General features: G+C 45.8%; 1 long non-coding RNA gene across 1 annotated transcript; it reads right to left on the reverse strand.

The window, feature by feature from the left end:
* Window positions 1-2,135: 2,135 nt before the first annotated feature.
* LOC126989693 (uncharacterized) lies at window positions 2,136-8,214 on the reverse strand. Its single transcript, XR_007743607.1, has 3 exons — window positions 8,109-8,214; window positions 7,518-7,682; window positions 2,136-2,652 (listed from the first exon to the last, which is right to left on the reverse strand). It is a non-coding gene; the product is annotated as an uncharacterized LOC126989693 (long non-coding RNA).
* Window positions 8,215-13,589: the final 5,375 nt, after the last annotated feature.

Here is a 13,589-nt window from a genome sequence, read left to right on the forward strand (position 1 = left end):
TCCCAGCCTGCCTGTTAGCCTGTTTGTTAGCTGTTTTTTTGTGTTTTTGTTTAAGGCGCGAACTGTTATCTCACGTCAGGTCCGGTGTACCGTTGCCTGCTTTCTCCAGTTGATAGAAGTCGTGAGACAACACAATAGCCTTTTAGTTAAGTGATGTGTGTTATGTGTTGGCCTAGCGTAGCCGTTAAGTTAACTTTGAGTTCACTTAATTTACTCTCTCTCTCTGGTTGATTAAATGGTTGTATTGGCTTTTTAAATATATTCACAGAATAGTTACAGTATTTTGTGGACGAGTCGTAAGTCGTACGCACACTCCGAGAAGTCCTGTGCCCTCGTCCGCCGCCCGCTCTGATCTGCCGGCTTCTCTTGGTACAGGAGCGGCCAGCGGATAGCATGCTTGCTGAATCAGCACCGTTCCCACGGCAAGGAGCACCTCCTAAGCACAACGTAGCGTCTGTGTGTAACGTCCTGGCGCCACTGGGCCATGGCGATACGACATACATTCACACATTCACATTTTTTTATAATATACACATTACATCGCTCGGTCACGGAAAAAGTCGCGACCTCGCGGCTCATCCGACCCTTAAAATCAGTGTACCTACCCATGTTACAGTCGCACAATGTGTACTAGTTAAACGAGGGCCTATTATGGTTGCATGTAAAAAAAAAATATATACAAGTCAGAGCCCGCCTAACAATACAACATCGGGAAATGCCAATGACAAAAAAAATAATCATGGAAGTAACAATAAATGGGCAAAGTACATACAGGGCGAGGTAAACAGGGCTAGAGTCGTGGACGTGGAAGCTCAGCACTATTCCGAGAAAACAAAACAATAGCTCGAATAGTTATTTACAAAATACATCCTAAAAAAAAAAAAAATGACTAAATTGTCATTAGGATACATGGTAACGGAGCTATGTGGAATAGTAATAAGAAAAGAAAAAAAAAATCCGTGAAGAAGATTTGATACAAACTGAATCTTCGAGTCACAATGCGTACGAACTCAGCGCGGTGGGGCAACTCTTGCCTGAAGATGGTTGTACAAAGTCAGAGCCCGCTTAACAAGGCAGAACAGGGGGATGACAATGATGATAAAAAGAACCACCGGCAAGATCAGTGATGGGTAATGTACATATGGGGCAAGGTAAACCGGTAGCGACTCATGGACAGCTGACTCCAATTCCGAGAAATTTGAAAAGGTTAGCTCGGAAAGGCTATTTGTCACATACCTCATTCTAGAAAAGGTGAGATTCACTAAACTGTCAATAGGATAGATTGGGATGGCATTTGTGGCCGCAAATCCATGATGGAGCGTCTCCGGAAAGGTTGTCAAATTGACAGAACGTAGGGAACAAGCCACCCGTACCGCCAGGTGACCTGCAACCTCTCTATAAGTTGAACCTTCAGGACAGACCACTGTCACAAACACTGGTAGTGTGAAAAAGAAGTAGTGAAATCCGGAGAACCTCCTGTGGAAAAGCGATTTTGGGGCGACGTGACGATAGGGGCAAGTCTCTAGAGCTTTAGAAGCATCCGACTGGGTCAGCACCACCTCGCAGATACCACCTGTCAATGGGAGGAATGCAAAGAGTGACGCTGAGCAAAAATAGAGATTGTGATACTCTGTTTTGCAGGACCCTAGGTCTGACGGCTGGCCCGTTGCATAAAGCGATAGATCATTACGAATTAAGACCACTGTGGCAGGTAAGTCCAGCACCATCACCGAGTTATTGACTGAGAAAGGGAAAGGTTCCAGCTGATAAACCTCAAACACATCCTTTGACCTGAAGGGAACGTGAATTACTATAGCTTCCGACGTCAGGAATGACTCAAGCAAGGGATAGTAGTGGTGTATGGCATGCATGTCAAACAAAGGTGTTAGTTGGTGGTTCTCTACTCCTATTTTCAAAGCCTTTTGCAAATCCCTGACAGGAAAAAGAGAAGAGGTAACCCTACCACAGTCTGCATCCACTACATTCTGTATTACCAGAGCATTAGTATGGAGGATAGAGTTGACTGCACTCTCCAAGGCAGGCAAGGTTTGTAGAACAAGTTCCATTTGGTACATATTAGCCATGCCGGTCCACAACTCATTAATGGAAGAGCCTAAGGTTCGGGAATAAAGCAATATCCTGTACTGCATGCTCAAGTCTGGAAATGTGGAAGGAATTCATCCTAATGGTTTTGTGTTGAGTAGCAGCAAGTGAAGCCAAACGGTTATACCTATCCCGCAGTTCCTCCACATCCTCATCCATTGCGGTTCCAAACAACATGCAGGAAAGTTGCCCAATCCCATCAATCAAGCCCCGTTTAGTACGGTTAGGAAACGAAAGAGCTGCGTAGTTCTCCAAAGCCAGGGTTAGAGTATCATTCAAGTACTTTATGCGGTCATGCATCAGACGCAGGAGACCGTCTTCAGGAGCATTGATATCCATCTGCAACACAACCCCAGTCACTTGTTCCGTTATTGTCCTCAGTGTGCCTGGTATTTCCACCAGAGCAGTAAACGGGTACTGGACCCACAGGACATCCTCGACCAGAGAAACCCGGCCCAAATGAGCAGAGAGGGCCCCCGGCTTGAGGTGCGCAGGGTCTGCAGCCAGAACGGAGCGCAGAAGGAAGTAGAAGGTGAGGGACAACATTTCCTGGAACCAAGCAGAAAACCCTTATTGGCGAGGACGCAGGTTATAGTCGTGTGTTGGAAAGATAGACAAAGCATCGTCAGGCTGAGGCAAACAGGCGGTTCTCGCTGGTTCAACTAAAGTCGAATCGATGACCTCAGGCTGGGCGTCTGTCTTTTTGAGGCGATCACTATGCACAATTTCGTATGAATTAAAATGAGATCATAAAGCTCAAATTTGTGACCACCTAGTTGCCTAACTATCTGGCGTGGGCCCACGAATTTAGGGACAACTTCGAATGTCTCTCTGGGACTCGAATCATAACAAAGTCACCCACTTTCAAGGAAACAGGGCGGCACGCTTGTGTTGCTGCAAGCACATAGCCTCAGATGTAGCCAGTAGTCTCTTTCTGACTTCTCTATGAATGTCTGTGAAAACCTTGAGTTGAACCTTAGAATAATCATCTACATTATATACAGGTGAATGAGAACTACCAAGCAGGTCATGCAGGAGTCTCTTCTCAACCCCAAAAATTATGTAGTGGGGAGATTGTCCCGTTGACTCACAAACACTGCTGTTTATGCTTGCTGCAACATATGCCAGCCAGTCCTCCATGTATGCTGAAGTCCGCTAACGACCGGGCGCAAGACATCTAAAATCTTCCTATTCGCGCGCTCAACAAGGCCGTTGCTGGCTGGGTGATAACTGACTGTAAAAGATTGGGTAATGGCAAACTGTTTGCATATTTCTGCTAAAAGTTGATTTCGAAACACGGTTACATGATCAAAAAACAACACTCTAGGTGTGGAATACGGACAAATGAGATGAGTTATCAGGGCATGAGCAATGGACTTAGCAGATTTATCTTGCACTGGGGCTAAAACAACGTACCGAGACAAGTGATCTACACAAACTAAGAGGTACCTAGAGCCCTGGTGGCTGGCGGGAAGCTGTAGCAAGTCAATAGAAACTACATCCCAAGGCCGGGCAGGGGGCGGGTATTCTAGGATCGGCGCAGGCCTAGGCACCGTCCCTTTATGTTGGGCACACTTGACACACTTAGCCACATACGCGTCAATATCTACACGCATAGTTGGCCAAAAATAGACCGCTCGGGCCGCTGTTAGTGTGCGCTCCCTCCCCGGGTGACCAGCAATGATCGCGTCATGAACTAAGTTCAGCACCGCCGGTACATAACACTCCGGTATCACAAACTGTGCAACAGACTCCTTTTTGCGGGGCCAGTAGCGGCACAGGACACCGTCCTGTGACAAGAACAAGTGTGACACAGACACAGGTAGAGGCGGGAGACTTGTTTCGTCACCCGACTCCAGAGCGTATATTACCTTACCCCAAACGTCATGGCGACGCTGGGCTGCTGCTAAATCCTTAAGACTGAAATTTTGAATTTCAGCAAGCGCTTCTGCCACTGAGCCAACAGGTACGTTCCTAGACAGTGAATCCGCGACGACATTCGCGCGGCCAGGTAAATACTTAAAGGTTGGCCCAAACTCCTGGATAGTCAGGTACCACCGTGCGAGGCGACCGGTGAGGTTTCTACCTTTAAAAAGCTCGGTGACTGGCGCGTGGTCCGTAAAGACAGTGATAGGATAGCCAAGTATTATATCACTAAAATTTTTAAGAGCCCAAACATGCGCTAGTGTTTCCTGATGTGTCACTGAATAGTTCGACTCAGCCTGTTTTAAAGTACGACTTGCGTACGCAATAGCGCGATTTTACCGCGAGCGTCCGGTTGCATCAAAACAGCACCAAGACCCAGGGCTGAGGCATCTGTAAAAAGTGTAAAAGGGACGTTGTAGTCCGGGAATGCCAAGGCTGGAGCGTTGATTAACGCTGACTTCAAGTCTGTAAAACTCTTGTGTTGTGGGGCATTCCAATGAAAAGGACCTCTTTCTTTAAGAGTTGTGTTAGAGGCGAAGCAATTTTGGCAAAACCTTGTATGAAAGGCCTATAGTAGCCGGACAACCCAAGGAAAGACCGAACGTTTTCGACGGTCTTGGGTTGCGGAAAATTCTTTATGGCCGATATTTTATCGTCCATCGTGTGGATACCATCTCCATCAACAGTGTGGCCTAAAAAGGTGATTTTCGCCTTTAAAAATTCACATTTAGTCAGCTTGGCCTTAAGGCCAGCGCCTCTGAGTTTAAACAGAACCGCTTCTAGTTTAGCTAGGTGACTGGCGCCATCCTTGCTGCAGATGATTAAATCATCTAAATATGCATAGACTTCTTTGCCTATCATGTCTGAGAACAATGTGTTGATCATCCTCTGAAAAGTAATGGGTGCGGTTTTGAGGCCGAATGGCATCCTTAACCATTCAAAATGACCGCTAGGGGTACTGAAGGCTGTAATCTCTCTGGATTCAGCTGCCATCGGCACCTGCCAGTACCCACATTAAAGGTCATGAGTTCTGATAATATTATTCCCTTGCCCCTGGGACATTAACAAGTCACCTAAAACAGGCAGAGGGTACCTATCATCCTCAGTCACCTCATTTACTTTCCTAAAATCGATGACAGGCCTGAAACTCCCGTCCTTTTTAGGGACTAGAAACAAGGGCGAGTTCCACGGAGACCGGGAATGCTGAATAACACCCTGGTCCAACATATCTTTAACCTGTTCATCTACAACCTGCCTTTGACTGTGTGGGAGTCTGTACGCAGGAATGTACACCGGTTTGGTGTCGGGTTTAACCCTAATGTTGTGTTCTGTCGCAGCAGTCGCACCTAAAGGTTCACCGGGCAGGGCAATGACATCACGATACTGATGTAAAAGCTTCAGAAGCGGGCCCTTAAGCTCGGGGTAATCGACCACTTTGACTAAAGAATCGACAGATGAGGCCTGACAAGATGTGTCGCCGGCGGCGGGTTGACCCACTGCGCCGACACAAGGCCGCTGTAACTCTAAAGGGTCTGGGGACACCTGTCCGTCGAACGCTAAAGCGCGACCCAAAATGACTCCATTTCTGAGTTTAACTGGACCGCCAGTGGCATTAACCACTAAAGCTACGGTCCTACCTCCCTCGCGCACCGTGTTAAGGGTGGACTCTATCGCTAGCGTGTTGACACGACTAGGCAGATGTCACAACCTACGTTGGCGTTAGGGACTGACACAGGGACGTGCATTGCGGTTCGTTGAGGGATTTCGTGATTCCCCACGACTAGCGCATTGACATTTTTCCATCCCCTGCAAACGTCAGCTGGTGTTGGTGGTTGACCATGAAGTGAAGTGGTGCCCGCGCCATGCACCGGCACCGTGGAAAGAGTCGGCACGGTATGCACGACCGACTCAGGAGAAACACTTTCCCGACCCTTGCTGGGTATTTCTCTTCTTTCCCAGGGAGAAGCGAGGCGCACAGGTTGAGCCATGGCCTTGAAACAACTCCTTGAAACCTCACTGTATTACTATCTGGATGTATTACCATGCGGTTAGACCTCAGTGACGACAACCCAAGAAGACCGTCAGACGGCAGGGAAAAGTTTGACGTCACTTAAAAATCAAACGCATGACAGGGGTGTTTCGTCCCAAACTCACTGGCAAACTCACCAACCCCAGGATGTTAAGCCTGTCGGCGGTGACACCGCAAAGGCTCAGGTCCGAGGTCGTAGCTGATAGCAGCCTCCCCGCGACGCGCGTTTCAAAGCTAAGTATGTCCTTTCAGACAACACATTAACCGCCGCGCCGGTGTCGACCGCAAATGACGCTTGTAGCGGACCCAGCTTGACTTTAAGCGCCATTATTTCAGTTTTACTGCACTCGGACACAACAGATTCATACAAGATACTTTTGTCAGCCTGCACTGCAGTCTCGGTATCCTCCCCCCACCGGGTTGCTACCCTGGGTCGGTGTTTGGGGGGCGCGCGGCTTCCCCCGACCCCTTCTCGAACTGTCCGGCTCGCTCTGTCTTTATCTGGAGCACAGAGAAACACTCCTCTGTGGTGTGTCTACCAGCACCGTGAACAAAACAGAACTTGCCAGTGTGGTAGCCCGCGGCTCGACTTTTTGAAGCGGCCGGGGTCTTCTGAGAAGCAGATTTGCCTGACATCGGCGAGCCTCCCTTCTCCCTAGTAGCCTTGCGATCCCGCTGACGTTTTAGACAATAGTCAACCGTATGACCGTCGCGCTGACAGTATGAACAGTGGCGCTTAGGCTTTTCGGTGGTGGCCGCCACCACTGATGAGGACGCGCTAACATTAGCGGCCTTCTGGTCGACAGAGGCTACAGGGGTGACTGGCGCTCCGTCTTTCTCCTCCATCTTAGTTTTATTTTTAAGCATGAAGTCGTGCAACTTGTCAGTGGGGCCGTAGGCTGGGGATAAGAACCTTTTCGAAACTGGCCCTTGATGACAGCCATGTATACAAAAATTCAAAAATTTGAGAACATTGGATAGAGACATATTCTCTCCCTCAGTCCAGCCACCAGCTTTCAGATAGACGCCCATATCAGTAGACAACCGATAGGCGTCTACTTGTCAACTAAAAGCTCTTTACTCTCCACAGCTGAAATCAATTTGGTCACAGCTACATTAACACCTTTGACGAGGCTGTGCCTAACATCTTCCCCAAAAGACTCCAGAAAATGTGACCGAAACTGGGCATAATCCTTGGTTTGTTGCGGTTCCATGAACGTGCTGGTGAACATAACAGCTGATGCTTCTGACCCCGGCTTTAATCTAGACCTAATGAAGGAGATTTTATCACCCGGTTCTGACACAAATGAGTTGTTCATAACATCCTCGCATTGCAGGATGAAGTCTCTCGCACTGTAATCCGGTTCATTGCCTGCGAAAGCTCTGACTGATGCCGTAGTCGGCAGAAGTTTAATAGTGTTAGTAGCCATTGTTAATTCTTGGTTAGTCAAGATATTACCTTTGTTATCATGCGGGAGAGAAGAAGGAGGAGGAGGAGGAACTCTGTCATGAGTTGACCCGCTCCTTAGGACACGGGAATTGTCATCCTCGGCGGGCGCTTCCGAATCCTGCATCAACTTCTGGAACTCCTTGGCCAAAATGTCTATCTCTTTATCAGACTGACCTGCCATTTAAAAAAAAGGCATTAGGAAAATATGGCTTCATGAGGAAAAATATGGGAAAAGAAAAAGTATCACCGCTAAGTGTGTGCTCACTCGCCTCAGATGCTTCCAAAACGCATTAAAAAGAGGGAAAAGAACAATGAGTGAATACTTAGCATGATAAAAACTTCCCCACTGTGCAAGAAAACACACAAAAGAAAGGAGAAAAAAAAATGAAGGATTATATATAAAATGCAAACAATGTTCACAAATCAGGAAAAATATTAAACATCCCTCTACACCTGAATAAAATTCAACAGCCTAAGGGAAACTAGATACGGCTCCACACGGAGACACACAAAGCACGTAAAAAAAAATCACCTGAAATGTCATCAACAAGTGGTGTATTAATATAATTAGTGGTGTGTCAGCTACATGCATGTGAATACCATAAAAAAAAAGTGTGAAGATTGTGCCCGTGGCACTCCTTCGTCCTCGGCTGGCTCGCCCTCGTCCTTGGCTGGCTGTCCCCGTCCTTGGCTGGCTGCCCCCGCGTCCTTGGAGCGGCCAGAGACCGCCGGCAGTGCCCGGCAGCGGCTGGCAGCGGTGAGGAAGGGCGGAGCAGCGTCCCCGCTCCACCAAGATCTCCACCAAGGCGAAGGTGAGCGCCCACCCACGAAGACTGTGTCGTAGGCAGACAAGTGGGCGTCCCAGAATTGGGAAGCGGGATCCCGACAGTGGGCGATGTGGGCGCGCGTCGGGGCGGGGCGCGCGGGGCGGGGCGCGCGGGGCGGTGTGGTGGAGTGTGCTGACTCGACTCGGACGGGCCAAGGGGGAATGGCGTTGCTTGTGTCAGCTTTCCTGCACACTTGCCTGTCTGCCCCTTGACGACACTTGCCACCGTTAAGTGTTAAGTGGTAAAAGAGAGAGAGATAACACACAGAACACTTCGGAGAAGGTCCGGAAGCCGCTGTTCACCACTTTTGTTAGCCTTTTTGTTAGCTGTTTTTTTTGTGTTTTTGTTTAAGGCGCGAACTGTTATCTCACGTCAGGTCCGGTGTACCGTTGCCTGCTTTCTCCAGTTGATAGAAGTCGTGAGACAACACAATAGCCTTTTAGTTAAGTGATGTGTGTTATGTGTTGGCCGAGCGGAGCCGTTAAGTTCACTTTGAGTTCACTTAATTTACTCTCTCTCTCTGGTTGATTAAATGGTTGTATTGGCTTTTTAAATATATTCACAGAATAGTTACAGTATTTTGTGGACGAGTCGTAAGTCGTACGCACACTCCGAGAAGTCCTGTGCCCTCGTCCGCCGCCCGCTCTGATCTGCCGGCTTCTCTTGGTACAGGAGCGGCCAGCGGATAGCATGCTTGCTGCATCAGCACCGTTCCCACGGCAAGGAGCACCTCCTAAGCACAACGTAGCGTCTGTGTGTAACGTCCTGGCGCCACTGGGCCATGGCGATACGACATACATTCACACATTCACATTTTTTTATAATATACACATTACATGCCTCACAGGACAACTTCCAGCCTGCCCCACTTAACGCTTCTCTTCCTGCTTCACAGGATGTCGGGTTCCAACCTGTAAGGAATGGAGCCAAACCGAAGCAGGCAACCAAGGATTTACTGACCCCCACTACCTTCAATAGGTTCCAGGTGCTGGCAGACACCATGGAGGATGAGTTCGAGACTCGCCTAGTTGGGGACTCCATGGTGCGTGGCCAGCTGGTTGAGTTCTGTGGTCGTTCATCAAACGGCCGCAGAAAACGTTACTGCTATCCAGGTGCCAGACTGGACGATATCACCGCAGCGTGCGATGATGTCACGAGAAATGCCGACCGAAACACCCTCTTTGTCATTCACGCGGGGACGAATGACGTAAAGACAACCCGTTCTGAGGAACTGCTTGAGAAATACCGCCGCATGATCAAGCAGTATAAACGTAAAACGGATGCCAGTAACATCATAATCTCAGGAAACCTCCCGAGGGTCGGTGCCGAAATTAGCTTTTACAGTAAGGCCTTCAGCTCAAACAACAGACTTCAGTCCCTTTGTTCACAAGAAAACGTCCAGTTCGCTAATTTGTGGAACAATTTTTACTACGATTTAGACTTGTTCCTTCCTGATGGCATCCACTTAAACCTTGTTGGAGCAGCCCGTTTCGGGAGGCTACTCTGTGACCAAGTGGCTCTTCGAAAGCCAAAAAACGCGGAGGCGAGAACACCAGCAGCTCCACCGTAAGGGAGCACTCAACCCGCAAAACCCTCGATTCGAATCACATTAAAGCTTGCTATGTAAACGCTCGTAGCCTACGTAACAAATTTGAAGACTTAGAAGTCCTCGCAGCTACAAATCATTATCACATCATCGGAGTCACAGAATCTTGGATGGACACTTCAAATAGAGATTTCACTGCGGAATATAGATTACCGGGTTATACCATCTTTAGTCATGAAAGAGAGAACAGACAGGGTGGAGGCGTTATCTTTTATATCCACAACTCTCTCCATTCATTATCCGTGAAAACAGATAATATAACCAATGTAGACACGGTCTTCATTGAAATTAAAAATAAATCTCATAAAATAGTAACTGGACTTATCTACAGACCGCCAAGGCAGACTCTTGATATCGACCACGCATTAAGTGAATTATTATTAGAAACAAGTAGCAGTTGCGAGGCAGTAATTGTTGGGGACTTTAACTTGCCAGTGAAAAGATGGGGTGAACCGTTGAACTGTCATACAGGGCTCGACCTGTACACAAATTTACTAGAAAGTGATTTGCATCAACACGTTCAAGAACCGACTCGGGAAAATAATATACTTGACCTTATCTTTTCAACGACAGCTGATCTAGTTAACGAAGTAAATGTTGGTCCAATTTTTAGTTCTAGCGATCACCGAACAATCACATTCAGCATCAATATGAAAGAAAGTAAAGTAACTCCTAGTAAAGAAAAGGTGCCTGATTATCAGAGAGCGAATTTCGAAAGACTCCGATCAATTCTAAATAATTCTGACTGGACTGAAATCTCGGCGGAAACAGATATTGATAAATCTTGGGGGGCCTTCACCACAATATTGAACAATGCCATAAGCATATGCGTACCCTATCGTAACAGACGTTCAGCTTTTAAGAAGAAACCCAAATGGTGGAATAACGAAATTCAAAATAGCCTATCTCTTAAAAAATGCATATACAGTTCATACATATCAACTCAGAGTGAGGCTGACAAACTAGAGTTGGACAGAATTCGCTGCGAAATCAAGAAATTAATAAAACGAAGCAAGAAAAATCTTGAAGAATATATAGCGGAAACAAGTAAATCTAATCCTAAAGAATTTTTCAGCTATGTAAATAATAAAAATCACTCACTTGTGGTATCGGACCGCTTGCTAATGAAAATGGTAACCACACGAACGATGAAAATGAAATGGTTACAATCCTAAATAACTTTTTCGCATCCGTATTTACCAACGAAGACTGTTTATCAAATCAACCGCCGGAGGTTAGAAGGACCGAAAAGATGTTAAGTGTCGTGCTCATCATAGAAAGTGACATTTTACGCACAATTGAAAAGATTAAAGTAAGCAAAGCTCTTGGTCCAGACAAAATTACCCCTAGGGTCTTAAAAGAAATCAAACATCAAATTTGTAAACCGCTCTCCATCATATTCAATAAATCTTTAACAGCCGGAAAAGTTCCGTCGGATTAGAAACTTGCAAATGTCACAAATTTTCAAAAAGGGGGACAAATCTCATCCAGGAAACTATCGACCAATTAGCCTGACATCGATTGTTTCTAAGTTAAAGAGACTATCATTCGCGACAATATGGTGAAATTCTTCGCAGAAAATATTATAATAAATGATTCGCAACATGGCTTCCGTAGTAAACGTTCGTGTTTGACTAACTTACTTGATTTTTTTCATTATATTTTTGAGGTGTTTGATGAAAGCAGATCAGTAGCTATCATATATCTGGATTTTCAAAAGGCATTTGATAAGGTCCCCCACCAACGATTGCTCTGCAAACTATTGGCGCACGGTATCTCGGGTAACATTCACAATTGGCTTGCGGACTGGCTGTCTGAGCGGAAACAGAGTAGTTCTAAACGGTGTTACATCTAACTGGCTCGATGTCAGAAGCGGCGTACCTCAAGGATCAGTGCTTGGCCCCATGCTCTTCTTAATTTATGTTAATGATATCGATGATGGGTTCACTTGCAAAGTATCAAAATTTGCTGATGACACGAAAATTGCCAGTAAAGTAACTGCGACACTCGACGAAGAAGCTTTACAATCAGATCTAGATCGACTTGCACGTTGGGCCAATCAATGGCAAATGAAATTTAACGTTGACAAATGTAAAGTGTTGCACATCGGAAAAAATAACAATCGCGTTCGGTACGTAATGAATGGCCAACAACTTTCTGCAGTAAGTAAAGAAAAGGATCTTGGAATCACTATATCAAGCGATTTAAAGCCCGGTCAGCATTGTTCAGAGGTAGTTAAAACTGCAAACAAATTGGTTGGCTTCATCGGACGAGTCTTTAATAATAAATCGGAAAAAGTAATATTAAAACTGTATAATTCGTTGGTTCGACCCCGTCTAGAGTACTGTGTACAGTTTTGGTCTCCCTATTACAGAAAAGACATAGAAAAGTTGGAACGGGTTCAACGAAGAGTAACAAAGATGATTCCTAGGTTGATAAATTTATCATATGAACAAAGGCTTAAAGAAGTAAATTTATTCAGTCTATCAAAACGAAGAATGCGAGGCGATCTAATAGAAGTGTTTAAAATGTTTAAAGGATTCAGTGCTATTAATGCGGAAGATTACTTTACAATTGATCGATCAAATAGAACAAGAAGAAATCACAATTTGAAGATAAGTGGTAAAAGATTATCGTCGCACGAAGCTAAACACTTCTTCAATCGAGTTGTTAATGTTTGGAACTCTCTACCCTGTGATGTCGTTGATAGTACAACAGTTACGGCCTTCAAGAATAGATTAGACAAGTATTTTGAATCCAACCAGCAACTAAGATATTACTCATTGTCGTAATAACGTTAAGTTCTTTCGAATACTGGTGTCCTTGTCCGCTTTTATCGCCCGGTTAGTGGTAGCAGTAATGGTAGTTCTTTCCTCTTTCCTACATAAATTCCATGCAGTTTTTCCATGCTGCATGGTTCTTTTTCCTTTCCTGCCAGCTTAGGCTGGAGGGATGGGGTGGTGGGGAGGAGCCTTCGCCTTTGCTGTCCTTCATCTTCCACCTTTGATTAGATAGTTAGTGTAGCTTGTCACAAACAGCCTCGTAAGGACCAGCAAGTCTGCTGTTGTTTGTTCTTTCTTTGTGTTCCTTTGTATTCCGTGTTGTTTAATCACAACTAATGTGTTGGAAACATTACAGCTTAATAACATTCCTCACATCTCTGCATACAAATTGAGTTCAATATTTAACTGTTACACCAGTAGGCTACATATCTTTAAAAAAAAAAAAGGTATGTAAAAAGGTTGACATTTTGAATAACATTTAAACTCTTTATTACGTTTCTATGGCTGTAGTATCGTTATGATTAATTGAGTGATCAGCATATGGGTCTTGTGTTTTTGATAGCATAGGTTCAAATTCTGCCATATTTTGATAGTAACAGTAGTGTCCACAGATACCTGCCAGTTTCTTGTTTATCCTGTTCCACTTTAAACCTTGACTGGCCAATCTTTGAAGAGGTAGCATAACCTTGAAGTGCCAGTAACAAACCTTTGTCCATTCTTCTGATGTGATCCTTTTTTTTTTCCCCACCCGCCGGTAGGTTTTCTTCAGGGGCCTGGCGGTTGGCCCAGGCCCGTCATGGTGCAGGCAATTTTTTTTTATAGTGGCGCCATTTATTATTGGCTCATGCTGCACCCCAGAACTCCT

Source organism: Eriocheir sinensis, chromosome 6 (assembly GCF_024679095.1).
Source record: "Eriocheir sinensis breed Jianghai 21 chromosome 6, ASM2467909v1, whole genome shotgun sequence".
Taxonomy (NCBI): Eukaryota; Metazoa; Arthropoda; class Malacostraca; order Decapoda; family Varunidae; genus Eriocheir; species Eriocheir sinensis.